This window comes from Oryzias latipes, chromosome 9 (assembly GCF_002234675.1).
Source record: "Oryzias latipes chromosome 9, ASM223467v1".
Lineage (NCBI taxonomy): Eukaryota > Metazoa > Chordata > Actinopteri > Beloniformes > Adrianichthyidae > Oryzias > Oryzias latipes.
In genome coordinates this window covers 12,812,449-12,832,715 of record NC_019867.2, presented here as the reverse complement: position 1 = coordinate 12,832,715, position 20,267 = coordinate 12,812,449, and the positions used below count along the sequence as shown (strand labels likewise).

At 39.5% G+C, this 20,267-nt stretch overlaps 1 protein-coding gene across 3 annotated transcripts in view; it reads right to left on the bottom strand.

Annotated features, from left to right (window-relative positions):
- The window catches only part of wscd2 (WSC domain containing 2), a 45,491-nt gene extending 26,165 nt beyond the window's left edge, over positions 1–19,326 (bottom strand). Inside the window, exon 1 of one of the 3 annotated variants that reach the window (XM_023958463.1) lies at positions 18,797–19,326. The gene's annotated coding sequence lies outside the window, so the exon portion shown is untranslated. Of the gene's footprint in view, positions 1–196; positions 461–18,692; positions 18,774–18,796 lie in introns of those variants that run through there. The other 2 variants (XM_023958464.1, XM_023958465.1) reach the window with 2 other exon arrangements.
- Positions 19,327–20,267: the final 941 nt, after the last annotated feature.

Genomic DNA, 20,267 nt, shown 5'->3' with positions numbered 1-20,267 from the left:
TATTTAGCACTTCTTCTTTTTAAAATATTACAATTTTAGCCTGACACCCCCCCACACACATACACACACAGAAAATACAAAAGTTGACTTGCTGATCATTAATTCACATTCATATCTAATGAGACAGCAACTATTTAATCAGGCCGTATTTACAAGCAGAAACATCAAAATTAATCTTCAGAGAGGAAGTACATACCCAGCTCTGCTCAAGCTGCAGGCAAATTGCTGCACAAGTCAACTCCATAAATATCCTTCATATCTGTTCTTAGACCCATTGACCAGAGAGGAGGCGGATAAGAAGGGCATGCCATCATCTCACCGCATTTCTACACTTTAGAAATACATGTGCATGAATAAGCGGCAGGACGATGGAGGAATCATTGAACTCAGCTGAAAATTCATGACAAGATGCCAGCATGGAAAAGCGTTTAGCTCTGCTGATTGTGTAATTTGCTTTTTTTTAAATGCCAAATATGCCCAAGAATAAACAGATAAGTTGGGTTATATTTAACAAAAGGGGAAGTCTCCCACCCAGCCGAGGAGGTTTGTAGCTTTAGAAGTTGGATATATTTTCATGATACAGGCAGATTCTCACTCGGTTCTGCAGATGTAATCAATTTCCATTCCCTGGTTGCTTGCTTGCTTGCCAAAAAAAAATTCTTTAGCAGGAACATGGGAGCAGTGCCTCAACTGCCAGAACCCCCACTCCAGTTCACACCAGCTGAGGTGAATGAACTGCAACATCCTCCGAAGGATGAAAATTGAGTTTTCTTGCTTTCCTTTCACAGTTATTTTGAAAAACACAGGAAAACAACCGCGTGGCGAGATGTCAGCAAGGTTCAATTTGGTGGACAGTTATAAAAAAGGGTTGAAAAAATACTCCAACACTCTCAAACAATGGACTTGTCGAGGAGAGAAACAGGGTTGTTATGGAAACAGGATCAACAGTGGCAGGAAGACAAGGTCATCAGGAACTGTTTGTGCTGGCAGTAGTGTGAAAGGAAACCATTAGAATCTTTTTTCCCATTCTGAAAGAGATCTGCAACTGAGAATGTCCTCAACATAGGAATTATATGTGTTTGCCACAGGACTCCTGACCTTCCCCTCAACCCCACAGCCCAATCCTGCCCTCCTGTTGAGTTTGGAATGTCTGTGCAACCTTTGTCAAATCAAATCAAACTGAATGTTATTTTTTTCTGAAATGGCACAGAGTATTAGACAAATTACTTCACACAAAGCTGACGGATGTCTAATTACAAGTTCATGAAAGTAGAAACAAAAACAGAACTACTTCAAGTACCATGCTCGGCCCAGATGATTAGTCTCATTGTTGAACAACTACCAAAAAGGACCAATCTGTCGAAACAGTTTCTTGGTGGCTTCTCAGCTTTACTAACCCATGCTTGTCATTGGCTTAATGCCAGTTCTTTCAAGCTGAGAGTTGATCCTTATTACACCTCGTCCTAAACAAACCAGCTTACCGCCGTGAGGTACAGGCAACCTCTCCTTCTCCCTCCTAACGTGTTGAAGTGTTATGTCACAAATGTAGTGACAGCATTTCTAAATATAATGAGCCGCTAAGCTATGATGTTCTGTTCCATCAATAAACTATAAGAGGACATTGACCGTATAGCAGCTTTAACCATGTAAGACAAACATTGGATTTTAAAATCATAAACAAATAGGTGCTGAGATGCACTGTGATACTGGAAAGGAAGTTGCACCCAAGTAATTTGGATGAATTCCACTGAGTCTGGACAGAGGGAGTGATAACTAGGAAGTGTCTGACAAAGAACAGGAACTGTTTAATATTTTGCATTTACATAGAATAAATGACAAGAATAGTTTTGGGCTTGCCTCACAAATGTGTTTCATCTGTGTCTTTCTGTTGATGTTTTGATCGTTTAAGTTTTAATCGGCCTCTTTACAGGAAAAACATGTTTCTATCCAAGCAGGAATTTCCAGAAATTTCTACTATCGCTCATGTATCACCACGCACAGCAGCTGGTGACTACATGTCAAAGTGTCCTTTGGCAAAGCACCTGACCCTAAAACAAGAGTGGAAAATAATAACTGTGTAGCTTAAATAGAAAAACACAGAACGGACTAAGGAAGTGTAATTTGACTGATGTGAAAATGTTAAAAATACAGAAGAAATTCACAATAAAAAGTCAATTTAATTCTATTATTTATAATGTCATTTATTTTTCTAAAATGATAGCATACATCAAATCAACTTTTATATAAAATAGATTCTAAACACATGTGCACACATATAAGTGGTCAAACTCATCCAAAAGCTCAAACTATACAGACCCAGTTACATTTAAAATGTTCATTTAAAAATATTGGTTAAAAAAAACCTTATTTTCTTAAATAAGTAAGATTACCATTATAAGTTAAAACAACGAAAGAAACATGATCGACTGCTGTGATTGAACCTTTTTTAAGTGTAGAAATCTTTTATTGAAAAATTGTGAAATTTACTGTTGCAGATTCATTATGTAAATTCAAAAAAGAATTAGAAAAAAGTAAAATCCCCTTTTAAAACCCAAAACATGTTTTAATTAAGTGAAAACCAAGACAAAAACATTCTAGATAAATTTGCAGAACAGCTGTAAAGAAAATCTATTTCTTAACTCAATATTTTCTATTTATTTATTCAAAGTCTGACTTTGTTAGTTTAAATTATATTATCATACAAAATCCTAGTTTTTAGAAATGCTGATTGTTTTTGATGTGTTCTTGTATTATCCTAGATATTTTTTGTATTTAAGTTGATAGAATTGTTAGACACTATAATCCTTTGTTTTTATTAAATGACACCTGCATTGCTCAGACATTTGTCTGCACTCACTCACAGCAGCTTCAAAACAAACCTCAGCTCTGACTTCACCTTCATGGGAACTGAAGGGCGCAGACATGTAGCTGTCAGGAGAAGCTGAAGTGTTGTATGTGTCCAAAACAGTATAACTGACTGGGATTGTCAAAAGCACCTTCAGTTTACAGATTGAGTCTAACCATCGTATGCTCGCTCTTTGCTTGGAAGTAAACACCAAAAGATCTGTTTTTAACCCTTGAGTCTTTTTGAATCTTTTCGTGTGTCTGATAAACTGGGTACAAACTAACAGCATTTCTTTACAATCCGTCTCAGAAAAAGTTTCCTGACTACAACTTATTCTGGGATTTACAGAAAAAGAGAAGCAGAGGATCATTCTTCCAAGTACGTCTTATTATTAATGGTAAAGAATTTTAAAGTTCAGCACGATGGATCCTACCGGTGCCCAATTACTTTAATATTTATGTTTTGTTTTGTTTTTGCATGACTTCTCGGGATAACTTGACTTTAAATAATAAGTTGAATCTTTCAGGTATATTCTTAAAAAAATAAAAATATAGTTTATGGCATTAAACAGAATTAAAAGTCTGATTTTTACCAGATTGGGTGTGAAGCCTGACTGAATAAAAATGAACTGCCTTTCACCTTTGATGAAGAACATGGGTTCACATGCATAATATATTTCAGAGAAGACATTTTCCACAGATTTTTTGTTTTTGTTTGAAGTGCTGGAGAAATCTAGATTGTGGGCAACATTTTCCTGTTGTTTTCATCAATAATTTACATTTTATTCCACAGCTGCAGCAACAATTTATGGGTTTATATAGACATTCATTTGTGTTTTCCACATGGAGACCAAAGCAAGCCTTCAATGTGCAAAAAGGATCAAGGTAATGTTTTACAGCAGAAGGTTGAAGTCATGGCTCACTGCACAGTTAACCAACCTTTTCTCAGAAAATGTTTCAGACAGAATCATGCATTATTCTCTTGTGCTGAATGGCCAAGTAGGTCTCTGTTTTTATTTTATTTATTTATTTTTTTTGGTCATTAAAGTTTTTTTCTCCTCCTTTTTATATATGTGAAACAGGCACTTTTTAAAAAAGCCTGATAAATGCAATCTGCTGGAAACCCTCTCCCCGTTAATAGAGTATTTGACATTGGAGAGGTTGGACTGACCAATGACAGGGAGAGCTTTTAAGCACATTCTATGTTGCTGGAAAATTAAGCCCAGCATGGCAGGCAAAAAGCTCATTGTAATCCTGATAACACTGAATGGTCCATTAAGCTCAGTCGTGACCCTGTTTTCTCGGAGAAGAGGTGAATTTAAAGGCCTAAAAATAACAGAATTTGCCTCTTTAAGCCAATGTTAAGTTGAAGTCACAGATTGACTGGTAGTTGTGAGTGTATACACAGATACTCATAAAAGGAATGAAGGGGGCTGAATAATAGGGCTGCTGTAAAAGAGCACTTAGTGTTTCCATTTGATTTTTCAGCTAAAAACCTGTCAAAACCACCAAATCTCTGGGGATAAGGACAGAAATGTCCAGGTGTATGACCTTTTCAGTGTTTTATATTTGTTAAAGAATGTGCCTTAAAGCTCTGAACAGAATCTAACTATCCTTGATTTACACAGTGTGAGTTTCTGACCCCCACAGATGCTGCATCAAGCTCACAGTTGGACACATGGATGGACATTTTGAGAAACAATCACTTGAAATTGTCCCTTTTAATGGCTTCATAAAAGAAGTAATTATTCTGCAGCAGGGGAGAGCTTTCAATAGGAGATCAAATGATGTCGTCTCTCATCTGGTCTTAATGCTCTTCGTTCAGCATCCTACAGAGGGTCTGCAGAGAGGTTTTTTTTTTTCTCTTGCACCTCCACTAAGCACAGAGGATCTCTGCTTTAATTAAAAATGAACTTTCCCGGCTCCCTCCTGCTATGAATCTTGGGCCTCTTTGCCTGAACAGTCATAAGAGGGACATCACAGAGTAACAAACACAGTTGGGCGGTTAAGGAGGGGGTCAGGGAAGGGGATGGGGGGGGGGGGGGGTTAAGAGATTGAGAGATTTGAACAGTGTTTAGCAACTGAAATCAAAGCATTTGTGGGAAAAATAATAGCAGTAAAGGCAGCTGGAGTTTAATCAGAAAGTATAGAGAAAAACTCAACAGAGTGGGTTACCATAGTCATTTACCTGTAAAATCTATTCAGATGTCCTTTTATTGTTATAAGTTAAATCTGTTTCTTAATCTCTGATCCCTTATTACTTTAACAAAAGTAAATCTATTTTTTAACAAACACTGTATTTAAATGGTTTTTATTTATGTCGTGCGAAGAAATTAAAGCTTATTATAACAGGCTACAAGGTGTCACATTATACTTTAGTTAAAGGCCAATGGACTGAGGCTTAAACCCAAGACGAGCTTGTTAACAATAGATGCTGGCACATTCAGGGACTAATTAAATGTGAGGCGGGATTAATGAGGATTTCAAATGAAGCTAGACTATATGCAAACTGGAACGTTGCATTGACTCTCTGAGTTGACAAAAATTGGCTCACATTTACCTTTTTTTGCGTCATAAAAAAGAGGTATTTGTAAATGAATGAACCTGGGCTTTGATCATGACTTCCGCTTTTCATCAGTTACACAGTGGATTGCTTATTTCTGTAAATTTCCGTTTAAGCAAAATTATCACCGTCCAAATTTTTGCTTGACGTTAGAACTCCTCTTTCATTGCACAAGAGGCCTAAAACAAAAATAACTTTCTGACCGTCATGGAAACAGAGAAATATGAAGGCCCCCTCCAATCATCTTTTGATCTATTGTAAAAGCGTTCCCAGTGCTCTTTTTTCATTATGGTTATGCCGTTTTTAGCCGAAATCCAAAAATATGTGTCATTTTCTAAAACATCGATTCTGCAGAGCTACAACAGTTTGTCAAAAATTGACTTCTTAGATATGGGTGGGACTGTTGACGCGGAGTAAGTCTAAACCCTGCATCCCAACATCCCTCTATTACACGCTCTCCTGCTTGCTTACAGCCCCTTATGACCCCAAACGAACATTATCGGTGCAACAAAAATGAGAAGCAACATCGGAGCCATCCAGCTGTACAGTTTTGATTCAGATGCCAGCTCAGATGAGGAAAACAAAGACGTACACGGATCAAGTCTTCTTCAAATGGACACATCAGAATGAAGCGGAGCATGGAGGTCGGCTGATAGTAACACCTATGTGACTTTCCAACAACATTTTTGCATCTGCTCCTGATTCACAGCGATTTGACAAAAGAATTACTCAGAAATGCAATTTTAAGCTTATTATCTTTATATAAATCTTCAATGATTGAATATACTACAACAAACATGTTAAAAAAACACAAAAACATGATTTTCCTTGGAGTGGCTCTTTAAGGTCCACATCTTGGAAGACAAGGACACAGACTCTGATATGGTATGTCAAAAGGTTTGCTTCCATTATAGGCAACAGTGGGCAGGAAGTCAAAAAAAAAAAAAAACCCAAGTCTGTTAAAAAAATAATAAAGAGGTGGAACTCCAGCTGCAGTCACTAGGGAGAGCAAAAAATCTACTCCTTTTGACATCAATCTGGTTTTGCACAAAATGACACCAAAGGAAAATTATTTAACACCAAAAGCATTACACACCCAGATCCAATTCTTTATAGTTTGAAATCAAAACTAAGAAAGAACATTCGTTTACTAGATAAGCCATTAATTTTAGAGAACTTTGCTAAGATTAAGATGTTGGAAGATCTGTCCTTCTCCTTCATTGTTGGGCAGAATACAATAAAACAATCAACTACTGAATGCTGCAGTGATGAGAGGGGACAAAACCTCTTCTGTGCCTGAAACATTCCCATGTTAATGAACACCCACTTTACTGAAGTGTCCTTCTGCAAGAACCCTCCTCCTCTACTGTTTTGCAGCCTTCTATGATAAGAAAAAAGACAAATCTTGTGTTTTATAAGAAATAAAAAGAAATCATAGTGGATATTATTTAACAAAATCCAACACTTATGAAGGCATGATGTAAAGGATGTGTTAAGAAGGATCAGTAGTCTCACTGCCCCTTCGCTGGAGCGCTTCTAACTATAAAAAACCAGAGTGTGGTTTAAGTTGTAAAGTTGCTAAATTTGAAAAGTCATCTTGCTTGTGCTTATCGCCACCGTCATTTTCAAGCCAAAGCCGAGTAAAGCATCAGCACTGCTCATCTTTAAGAGCTTCAAAAGCCATCGGCGTTGAGAGCTAATCAGTGAAAATGTCAGACGTGTGTATTCTTTACTCTAGACTCCTGTAGACTTTTTACAGCATGAAAAATTGACTGATCTCTTTTTCACTATACAAATTATCCAACTTCTAAGGTTGTTAAAGTCTCATATTTAAATATTTAAGTCATAACAAAACATCATTTGTAACTTTGGATTTTATTAAGTTTGAATGTGACAAGGTTTTACCTTCCATAGAAAATAAAAAACAAAAACAGATCTGTGTTATATCCCAATTCAGAGACAGTTGGCAGATTCATGTGGGGAAAATTCCCTTTACAAAAGCAAATACTTAAACCTGCTGAAAATGAAACCAAGTTGATCAGAGTGTAGCCTTAACATATGTTTTAACTGAAAAAACAAGTTAATTTTCCTCAATTGGAGAAACAGTTTTGCACTTGAGAAACAGACTGGTTTATTTTCACCACCTACACACATAACCCACAGAAGAATCTCAAATATTTGACACCCACACTGCTGCAAAGATTTATAGTTTAGAAATTTGGACAAAACAGATTTCTCTGCGAAAAGTCTGTTCAACTGAAAGACATTTCTCACAAAACAGCATATGCATTTAACGGATCATCTCCACTGGCTTTTGTCAGACTTCGCTTTTACAAGAGAGTGAGGGGAAATGCGTGCGTGAGAGCAGTCATCGTGTCTGAGCGCTGTACACATGACATTTAGTATATTATGAGTTGTTTGGTGTTTATGATTTGCAGCGTTTTGGGCGCAGTGGTCTGAATTCATTCATTTGAGGAACATGATGTGTTCAAATAACGGGCTGCTCTGCAAGCATGCTCCGCAGAATGTGCAGTGAACCATGGAGCCATCTAACATCACGCAACTCTGTCTGCCAAGGTCGGTCAGCACCACAGGCCTGATGTCAACATACTTCTCAAATTTAAATGGGGCTCAGAAGTTTTGTTGTTCAAAAGGGTTTTCATTTAAATGTATTCTTTAAACATTGTTCATTTGACCAATTCATGATAAAAAAAAGTCCATGAAGCAGCAGCAGGAGAAAAGTCAGCAGCACGATAAAAAAATCTCTTGAAATCATAATGTTTGTGGAGTTTTCAGTTTGCATGTTCCCACTGTCCAAAAACATGCTTCATAAGTTAATTGGTAGTTTCTTTAGGTGTGCGTGTGAATGTGTTACGGTTGGTCAGGGAAGATAAACCCAGGAGCAGGAAGACTCAAACACATCCATAAGGTTTTAAGGATTTACCCGAAAAACCAAGTACTGACACAGCATAGAAGACACTCCAACAACAAACACACAAAGAACAGTCCTTAAATAGGAACATAGATAATTGCAGGCAGCTGTGACCAATTTGGGAGAGGCCTCAGCCAACCTGCCTAAAAACATAACCAAAAAACATCACCAGGGGCAACCATTACAGTGTGTGATTGTGTGGCCCTGCAACAGACTGGCGACCTGTTCAGGGTGTACCCCGCCTTCACCCAACAGTAGCTGGGTTGGCTCCAACAGCCCCATGACCCCAAAAGAGATTTGGTTCTGAAGATGGATGGATGGATGGATGGATGGGAGGAGGGATGGATGGATGGATGGATGGATGGTGAGTGGATGGATGGATGGATGGAGAGGAGGGATGAGTGGATGGACGGATAGATGGATGGTTGGAGGGATGGTGGATGGCTGGATGAATAGAGGGAGGGATGGATGTATGGAGTTTTACCATCATATTACTCTTTTTCTAAGTTTTCTAACTCCTATTAGTAACACTTTTACACAAGCAGAATTTTTTTGTACTTTGAATCTGATTATTTTCATGTTTATGTCAATCTAAGTTATGTCAACCTTTTTTATGATGCCTTTCTCAATATCTAAAAACATCTCTTTTGGTTAACAATGCTACCAAACAACTTAGTAAAGGGGAAGTAGGTGAGATGTGGGCACACCGTACACATGTTTTTCATTTTGCAGCCTGACTATTAGAATTTATGAAATTATACAATCATAGCATAGTTTGAGTGGGAATCCTCAGGGTGTCCCACAGGTACTTACGTATCACCTGCAAAACCTGTGTGAGCAGCAGTCGCACCTTACTGACAACTAGGGTGTGGCATAGGGGCACCATTTGACAGCGTTATTTATATGTCCTAAATGTAACTTATGCGATACTTACTAATACTTCACAATATACTTACCACACTCACAATAATGGTACATTGAATTTTCATGAGGTGGCCGCACAAACCTCAAGTCAAGAGAACTGCAAGACACACCTGTGCTCCTCTTAAGATGCGGCTGCACCTCTCTGTGACCATCCACGGGCTCAGACAGTCCAAAAACCTGCAGCACCCATACGGGTCAACTTCCCTGTGGGTGCATGTGACTAAGACTTAACCTGTCAATCTTTATGCAGTTTTTCAATTGACCAATTGTTCAGAGGTGGTACCTATCATCTTCTCAATGCACAGAAACACTGAGTGTAGGGAGATCTGGAAACAGAAAACCTACTGCAAGGATTTTTTATCAATCTTCAAGTAAAATTTAGGATGCAGAACTTTTAGCAATGAGGATAATGAGCTTCTGCACACAAAGATAGACAAACAGTAGATCACAGCATCTCAATCATTTCAGAAGTTGTGCATTTTACTCAATGCTGTGAGCAAACTGGGACAGTCTGCTTGCTGCATCCTTTCTCTCTGAGGTCTGCTTGGCTCACCCTCAGGGGTTTAAATGCCCTCTTAAAAAGGTGTCACATTAAAAAGCAGTCATTTAATGGAAGCTGTGGGATCTGGAAATGTTGCAACGTCAAATACATTTTACAGCAATATCAGAATTTCCCCTTCTTTCTAGTGAATGCTCTATATACTATTATAATAACATATAAAACTTTCCTCCTTTAATTGCCATTGATGGTTAACTTGCAAAGTTAAAATAAAAGAACTTGGGTCAGTTGTAGAAATATATTTCCAAACCTTCTGCATCTTTACTAGTCTTGGCAGTGGAAGTATAGGAATGTTCAGATGGTGAATCAACTCCACTCTTTGTCCTCATTTGTTGCACCTGTGTAAAAGAAAACTTAAAGTATGCCTGGTAAGGATTTTTGACATTTTCCCCACCGCTGCAGCTGTGGTACGCTGCATGCTCTTTTTAGCCTTCTCTTCATATGATCAGGGCAATATCTTTTGATAGTACACAAATTAAATCACATAAACTTGATAAAAGTTGGCAGATTTAAAGGTTAAAAAAAATCCAACCTTAGCCTGCTTCTTTTGTGTTTTCAAATGGACTCAAAATGTGCCAATTTTCCTATAATTGGTTCATTTATTCCAAAAAGTTTCTCATAATAAATGTCTGCTCTAGGTTATTAATGTCAAAAATGTGAATAAAAATGCAAGGGAAATCTGCCTCTTAGTCAAACTTTGCATGACATATATGTGCACACAGGAAAAGCCCTTCCTTATGCAATTATTCAGGATTGTGTTCGTTTGTGGATACAGAAGAAAACTGGGCAGCGTAGTCAGGCTCTCTGACAGCTGCCTGCTCTGGGTTAGCTGGAAGGAGAGCACCTCAGTGCTGCAGCTTTTTCTGAGATGAATAAAACATGACAAGCAGATACAGTAGCTCTTCTCAGATCCAACATAAAATAACACCTTCAGTAAAACGGAAGGAAAAAAGGGAAAGCAGCATGACACTATAAAGCTATGAAATACCCACAAGATCACAGGGAAATGTTCGATTATCCTGAGAACTGTAAGTACATTTATTCTCATGATTGCTCTCTTGGATTGCTCAGATTTCATTTTTCTTCCTTTCAAATGTCAAAAAAAGACCTCACTGTAAGTAAGAAAGCCATTCTGTGGAGATTATGAGCATGCAGGGGTAACTATTGTGGAAAGATGTGTTCTCTTTGAATTTTCAAAAGCTAAAAACACAAAAAAACTGTCAAAACTATGAAAAATGTATGGACTAGAGACAGTTTTTTGGGGTGAATTTCATGAAACATTTTCCACTATATGCAAAGGGTCCATCTATAAGAAATCCCATCATTCTTACATGCATATATAGCAGCCAAGAGTTTTTTTTGAGAAAGGCATCCAACAACAATTTCAGTAAATGTGTGTCAAAAATAAAGAGTAGAATAAAGCCATGTCCACTCTTCTGTTTATTTAGATGAATTCACATGAAATCCAGCTGTGACCTGCAGCGAGGGGCCAAGAAAGTTCCCTTGATGTGGTTGCCAAGACAACAGGGTTTAAATACATCAAATTTCCAAGTGATGGCAGAAAAATCCTGTTTTGACCTATTGTGGGACCCTGCAGTGCTCTCCTGACACAAATTTCAGTTTAGGCGACCTTAAGAGATGATGTAGTTCACAGAGTGTGAGGTTAACACCAGGCCGCAGAGAAAAATGGAAGCAAAGCTTGGACAAAAAAATACTTGAATAATTGCATTAAGTGTAAGAAAATGGCTAAATAATTTATCTAATTAGTGTTCAACTAATTAGATAGGCCTGCACAATATACCGCAAATTTATCGTTATCGCGACATCAAGCTGTGCCATATGCATACCGCAAAAGACGGCGAAAATCGCAATAAATGGTTACCTTGACCCTTGTGCTATCCTAGGCACTTTACCATTGAGAGTGGGGTCATCTAGACCCACTAGACAGTGCTCTGAACCTTTTTTCTTCAATAATTTGTGATCTTCACTGGTGTCCATGGATTATATGAAATCTTTCCATATTTATCCACCTTTGTCATGGTAGGGAGAACACGTCAATGTAAGGGGGGGGTCATCCAAGATAGCACACGGGTTAAATGTAATAAAACAAACTCATGGCAGCTTGAAATATTGAATAAATTAAATAAATCCCTATATGCATTTAACCAATCGGAAGGACCCGTTTACGCTGTTGATCAATCAAATGAGCCCTTTTATGTTTGATGTTTGCCTCCTATGTCGACAAGGGTCATTTGGAGTATAATTTTTATACTGTTGCATTGAAATGGAAATGTTTTTGGTTGGTTTGATATTTGTTTATATACCGCAAATTCTATAGTTATCCCAATATTAATCACCAATATCGCATATCGCGAGTTTTCCTCATATCGTGCAGCCCTAATATATATATATATAACATAGAAAAAAAACTAAAATGATAATTATTTAGTCCATAGCTAAATCTAAAACTTATTTATCACCTAAAGAAAAAAAACTGCTTCAGCCTTTCTGTCACTTTGATTCTAATTTTTGCAAAAACACAACTGGCAATATTTGCCTTGGTTCATCCAAGGTTACATGTATCTAATTTCACCAGAGGCAAATGATTTTTCTATTATATTATGATCTATAAAAAGAAATTAGTTTCAGCACAGCGTGCGTATTGACGTTCACTCACTACTCTTTGTGGCAGACTATTGTCATTATGAAGTAAATTTTCTGTGGATAAAAGGTTGGAAATATCTGCTCTGTGGTTAATGGTGCAGAAATCGCACAATCTCCCATCTCTGTCTTTTAAATGAAGAAAAATCATCAACCACCACCACGAACCTGACAATGGAATCGTTTTTGAAGCCATATGTATGTTTGCAGCCACAAAAGATCACAATGTGTCTCTTGTCGTCTTTGACACTGCAGCCAGTGGTTGTTTAAGTCAAGAATATGGAAGCAGTGATGCTTTGAGTAGAAGCTTCAGTTGAGTCATGCTGCCCCTCAGCCACCTGAAAGATACATCTGCACGGACATCAAGACAGCAGAAGCCAAGGGAGCCGACGTGGCATGGAGACGGGCTTATAACCGACCAAGGGTAGTTTATTTAGTGCAACCATCACAACCAGCCAGAGCCATTTAACTGACAGATGGCGAACATTAGCACTGTGCAGGCGCTCATGCAAGCGCTCTGCTTGCGTCCGGATTCAGAAAAGTAGCTGATAAGGAGATAGACTTATGCGCTTATCCTGGCTGCTGCAGGAAATTAATGGAAGAACATGTATGGCTGAGCGAAAGAATAATAAGCCCTACTTTAGGTGGATAGGAATAAGCCCTGCTTGGTTACTGTTATTCCACAGGAAATCCCTCTGGACGTAATTACGGAGAACAAAACCATCATTGGGAAACGCTACAATTTACCCTTTTATGACACGTTTCCAGCAAAAAAAATAAGTTTATAGTAGTTTTCCCAGTTAAAACCTCAAGGATTCAATTATTCCTGCAGTAGATGGGAACAAAATTATGAGTATATTGAATTGGCAAATAGTTTAATACACAGCAGCCTAATGGATTTCTCCATAGTAAGTGTGACGGCCCAATTAAGGTTGAGGAGGAGGCTGAAGCCACTGATGACAGTGACTGCACAGGCAAACAGAGCCAGAGGGGGATCCACTCTTTTAAATTCTTTATCACACTGGAGCCCCTGCTGCTAAGCTGAAGTGATGTCAGGACAAACTCGATCAAAATCTCCTGACATCGTCAAATGTGCCTGTTTAATTCTTCACAGCGTCTCAATGAGCATGGTTGTGTTTTCACAGATTGGTCGATGCTGCAAAAAGTGAGAAAACATCACAGTCGACTGTTAATTTGGCTAAATATCTCATTGCACAGCCTAATAACGGCCAAAAATAGATAACTGTGTATCTGACATTGGTAAATCAAGCTTTATTAACAATATTTTGAATGAGAAATTATACATTTTCATCCTTGCTGCCACAGAGCTTTAGCCCCTTCTAATTTATTTAAAAAGAAGTAACTTTGATGTGAGGATTTGTGCTTATTGGCTGAGATTAAGTTTGGGTCAAGTGCTTTTTCCGAACGCTAACAAGCAGGCAGGGAGGCAGACTAATTTGTTTTCCTAGAGGTGGAGTAGGTTAACTAAATTTCAGTAATAAAAGGCCCTGCTGTTTTCAGGCTGGACCTGCGTTGGTGCACCGAGAACAGAAAACAGAGCCCATTAGTTTAACACCAACAAAGGCCTTTCTGTGAAGCACAGATCAAGTTGAACAAAGAACAACAGGGTCTGCTGCTCCAGGTTAGCAATTACAGAGGTCATGTGCTGACTTTGCTGACCAAGACTGTCTTAAGGTCATCAACAGACTCCAGAAAAGGTGTTTATTATTCTGACCAGTTTTCCAGTCTTTTCTGCTTGTCTCATCCTTCATCTATTTCCTCGTTTTTACACTCTACACCAGTTCTCCACACATGCGATGCCAGGCTACTGTGCACGACGGCCCATGTGACGGGCCAACGTGGACATTTAGACACTTGTGAATCAGTCTGAATGTGTGGAGAGTAAACAGGGTTTGGGTCAGACTTAGGGGAGCCAGAATTGATGGCACAGTCGGGATTCTGACCACCCCTCTGATGAACACTGAAAGCTGTTATAGTCCCGCTATGAGGCTGACATTTTTTAGAGTGGTTGAGATTTATTTAGAGCGTGAATCACAGCAATGTGTGAAACACATAATGGAAAATATTTTTGACATGGGCAGAAAAAAACAGTTTCTCTAAAAAACTTTCTATTTAAAAAGGTTCCCAAAAAAAAAGGACCTTAAAGTTTTAATTATTCTGTGATACGGTTAAGCCTCTGTATCTCTATAGTAGAAAACACTGCAGTTGAAAATTCGTCAGGCGATGGCAGGTGCATGACCTTCCCCTGTAACTGAAGGAAACACAAACACACAGCCCTCCCATTAGCCTTGCTTGGATTAAATGTGTCCTCAGCAGGAGTGTCTGCCTCTGTCAGAGCGAAAAGTCTGAACAGCAGGTCTGAGATCAGAAATTTAATAATCTTTTAGAGCACATTCAATGACAAATATGTTTACACAATCTTCAAAAGAGATGACAAGAATACATTGATCCATCACCATTTAAAACATTTCAAGTTAGTTAGGGTTCCCAAAGCAACGAAAAAAATGTAAAATAGCCGTATCTGTCAGCAGTGTTTCTTTGTGCTCACAGGTTTGGTCTTGGGGGGCTCCCTGCTTGGTGTAGTAAGCCTTAGCCACCTGTCTAAATACTCATTATCTGCATATGTATCATGGGATGTCTGATGTGGTAAACAGCCTTACTATAAGCGGAAAATCTGACTAACTCCTTGCATTGAATGCAGGCAAAGCATTCATTTTTTTCCATATACATATTTGTGGGGGTTATTGTTAAAGCCCCACTCTGATAAAAAAAAAATCGTGTTTTTGGTGTTTTTAACATGTTCATGTGGTATTTTTCTCATGACGGAGGACATATATAAAGAAAATTAGGCTTACAGTGGGCAAAACAGTATTTAGTCATCCACCAAATGTGCAAGTTCTCCCACATAAAAAGATGAGAGAGGCCTGTAATTTTCCTCATAGATATACATCAACTATGAGAGACAAAACGAGAAAAGAAAAAAAACCTGAAAATTACATTGTCTAATTTTTAAAGAATTTATTTATAAATTATGGTGGATAGGTATTTGGTCACCTACAAACAACCAGGATTTCTGGCTCTCACAGACCTGTAAGTTCTTCTGTCAGAGGATCCTCTGTCCTCCACTCGTTACCTGTAGTAATGGCACCTGTTTGAACTCGTTATCTCTATAAAAGACACCTGTCAACAACGTAAAGCAGTCACACTCAAAACTCCACTATGGTCAAGACCAAAGAGCTGTCTAAGGACACCAGAAACCAAATGGTGACCTGCACCAGGCTGGGAAAACTGAATCTGCAATAGGTAAGCAGCTTGGTGAAAAGAAATCAACTGTGGGAGCCATTATTAGGAAATGGGAGACATACAAGACCACTGATAATCTCCCCCCATCTGGGGCTCCCTCCAAGATCTCACCTCGTGAGGTCAAAGTAATCACAAAAACGGTGAGTAAAAATCCCAGAACCACACAGGGGGACCTCGTGAATGACCTGCAGAGAGCTGGGAACAAAGTAACAAAGGCTACCAGCAGTAACACACTATGCTGCAAGGGACTCAAATCCTGCAGTGTCAGACGTGTCCCCCTGCTAAAGCCAGTACATGTGCTGGCCGGTCTAAAGTTGGCCAGAGAGCATTGGAATGATCCAGATGAGGATTTGGAGAATGTCCTATGGTCAGATGAAACCAAAATAGAACTTTTTGGTAAGAACTTTACTCGCCGTGTTTGGTGGAGAGATAATGCTGAGTTGCATCCAAAGAACACCCTAACTACTGTAAAGCATGGGGGTGGAAACATCATACTTTTGGGTTTTTTTCAGCAAAGGGACCACGATGATCCGTGTAAAGAAAAGAATGAATGGAGCCATGTATGGTCAGATTTTGAGTGAAAACCTCCTTCCATCAGCAAGTGCAGTGAAGATGAAACCTGGCTGGGTCTTTCAGAATGACAACGATCCCAAAAACTGCACGGGTAACGCAGTGGCTTTGTTAAAAGCATTTCAAGGTCCTGGAGTGGTCTAGCCAGTCTCCAGATCTCAACCCCATAGAACATCTTTCAAAGGAAGTTGAAAGTCTGTGTTGCCCAGCAACAGCCTCAAAACATAACTGCTCTACAGGAGATCTGCATGGAGGAATGGGCCAAAATACCAGCAACGTTTGAGTGCTGTCATTGTTAACAAAGGGTATATATATATATGAGGATATATTGTTTTGTATTTGTATGAGTATAAATAAACTTAGATGCCAGCAAAATTATACTCAAAATTGAATATTTCAACATGACTTTGGCAGGAATGCTTTTAACGCTAAGCTATTTCTGCAAACTCTGTAATGAAGACCTTGAAATCCTTTCTTTTTTTCTGATGATGATGATTTCTGATGATGATGTATCAGAAACAAAACTGTCCAATCCACACGCAGCTCACGGCGCTCAACTGTCACTAATGGCCAATGCAGACCCACACTGCAATTCCTGTCAGTTCCCCTGACGATCATCAGAGCTTACAGCCATTGGACATGATGCACTGCACATCCCTGAGAGGTGGTCAAGAGGATGAAGAAATAAGCTCAGGAGGAATTCAAAGCCTTCTCACTCTGCAGCCGGCCACCCTGTTGATGCATAAATGACTCCATATCTGAGCCACTTTCAGCTTCTGTGCTGCTTCAGCAAAGCTTATGTGTGAAAATCTGAGAAATTCAACATCAACATAAAGGAAAAATACTCCTTCCTTCCAGGTTCTAATCTTTACAAAACCACTGAGGCTTCACTTAAATGCCAGAGGGCCTCCCGGGAATACAAAATCCGGCAACTTTGACCCTGATTATTTGCTACATTAGCAGCAAGGATCCTCCATGGCATGAGTTTACAAATATGAATTTCAGCTGTTGGCTTATTTCCCTGACGTCTATTGCCTCTGCCGGGGACAGGTTCTGGGGGGTTGAGCGATGAAGAGTACACAGCTGCTGTTGCCGTAATAAAAATCGATGAGATTTAATTTTTAAAAGCAGCATCCACTCTTTTCTTTAAAAAAACAAACAAACACAACAGTTACATGAAATCTGAAGGATGTGGACCCTTGTTATTCATCAAAAATAACAGGGAGGGGGGTTACGCATATGTATTTTTTGTTTTATTTGTACAGTGATGCTCCTAATCGATTCAGCCTGTTCTAGATTCAGCTGCTGTGAACTGCAGGTTGTGCCCCCCCTCTGCCGCAACAAGAGATCTGTCATGCTTTATGCTTTTTATTCACTGTCAGGACAAGGGCTGAAATAGCAGCCGCATGAACAATTAGTGTCATTTATCAATTGATTTTATCTGCAAGGTGATCAATCGTTACAACCACAACGCTGCTCTACCTTCTTCCAATTTTACACTCCCCACTGGACAGCTGCTTCCATAAAGCCATCTGCAATTCATCAAGGTCAACAGAAATAACGAGTGATGAAGTTATGACAAGCAAGATTGCAGGGAGTTGTTGTACAGTAAAATCATTGATAATAACACAGCTGAAGATGTGGGTTTCCACAACTTTACCTGCATAAAAATGACATTTTATCACAAACCCTGGTAATTGTTTATCTGACCTAAAAGTCAAAGCCACTCAATTTGCTTTAAATGAAAATGGGAAAAATTAAAGACAAGTAATAAAAGGCTAGTGTTCCCTACTTAGAGCTTGAACTCTTGCTGTAAAACCATTATTTAAAAAAAACCTGTTAGAGGAGCAAAGCAAGTGCTCCTCTGAAAAGTAGGCAAGGGCTTTAATCCTGCATTCTCTCAAGCTTAATATTAGCAGAAGAGCTGTAATGAAATTCTGTTTCCACACTTGGTGGTGGTGGGGGGTTGATAAAGTTGTTCAGGCTGTAGGCCACCAGTCAGGCACCTGGTTCAAGTAATGCATCTTCACAGGCCAGTGAGTGTGACAGTGTGGCCTGCTGAGCACAAGGCAGAGGCACCTGAACATCTGTCACACAGCAGGAGCATTGCTGCAGGAAAATATGAAGATGTGCCTCCCATCTGGACTACTACAGTAGTTAGATGCCACATGTTTTCTCTGCATTCTTTTTGTCACATAAATGGGAATAAGTGGATTATTTTATCCCCTTAAATCACGCAGACCAAAGTAAATCCTAACTGACTTCTAGGTAAGCAGGTTTCAGACACTAAGATTTGTGCAGCTGCACTGTCAGACCTTTAGGAGTCATGATTCAACCAACAGCTGATCGGCTTTGCGCTCCAGCCAACATTTTCTGCTAGTTTTGAATGCAAACATGTTGAGGCAGAGGCTCATCTCACCCCCAGAGTGCGTCGGGATGGTGCTCCAGAAGAGCGGCTGGTGCTGCAGTTCCCCGGACCTGACTGAGCAGAGGATTTGTCAGGCGCGTGCTTGCTGGTTTCTTTCCACGACAACTCAGCCAAACATGGACCGCAGAAGCTTTCATCTGCAGACAAGTACAGCTAGTTTGGTCGATCCCATTAGCTCGGACAGTGTCCGTGGCGCGCAGTAATCTGCTCTGTCCCCGCGCGGTGAACCTCCACGCGCCTCCAGATTTTCTCAGAAGTGAACAGTGCTCATGGCGTTTCGAGATGACACGAAGCTCCGCTCCGTTCCTATCGATGCTATAATCCGCTCAGGTCAGAGTGTTGCCATGATGAAGCATGCAGGGGGGGGGCTCGACTTGTGGTATCTGTCGCCCGTCCGATAAAAAGAAGGCTATTTGACGGTGCGGAGAGGCAGCGTCGCGCCGTGCGCCCTGCGCTCCACACGGACCAACAGCACTACCTGCTGTACTGATGAAGACACAGCAGAGACATGACGGATGCGCGGAGGCTGTTGTCTGCAGGGCTTCACCGGGAGAGCTGACACTTTCTGGGACACTCCGTCATAGGTCCCCTGGCATGTGCATGCGCGTGTCCTCGCATCCTTACGTAGTTTGACAACAAAGCGCATAGATATTAATACAATTTGATGAAGAAAAATATATTCATTTATTGTTTTCAATACTCTTATGATCAGGGCCGGATCTAGCCAGCCCCTGTTGGGGGTGCAGACCGAATATCGTGGAGGTGGTTGGGTATACAGAGAGGCTGGGGTATAAAATCCTCCTAAACACCTAAAAGGCAGTAGAAAAAGCAATGCTAAATGGAATATTCTGTACTTATAGCACTTTTCTACCTTCTTCAAAGGCCCAAATGGCTTTACAGTCACAGATGCATTCACACACACCTTCCACCAGAGGTGGAGTTCAGTGTCTTGCCTAAGGACACTTCGACACGTGGGCTGGCAAGGCGGGAATCAAACCCACAATATTACGATTGTAGGTCGACCGCCTTAGCACTCCACCACAGCCGCCCCTAACTGTCTATAACTATTGTCTAAACTACTATCTACTACTGCTAACAGTCTATAACTATTGTCTCCTGTGATCCACTTGACTTTTCTTCAAGGTTTTCTGTAGGATGCCATTTCTTACTCTAGCCTCTGCATTTACCTGGGCTTGGAACTGGCACAAATGTGACACTTATGCCATGTTGAGGCTACCGGTATATATTTTTAAAATGTATTTATTTATGAGTGAGTGAGTGATTTTTAGTAACTATTGTTTATTTATTTTAAGCCTGTCTGTCTTTTATTTATTTATTGCATACTTCGTGTCACTTTTATTTATTTTTAAGTTTATCTTCGAATTAGTTTTTTCATTTGTTTTTATGTATTTTATGTCACTTTTTTATTCGTCTATCTGTTCAGCTATTTATTCTTTTGAGA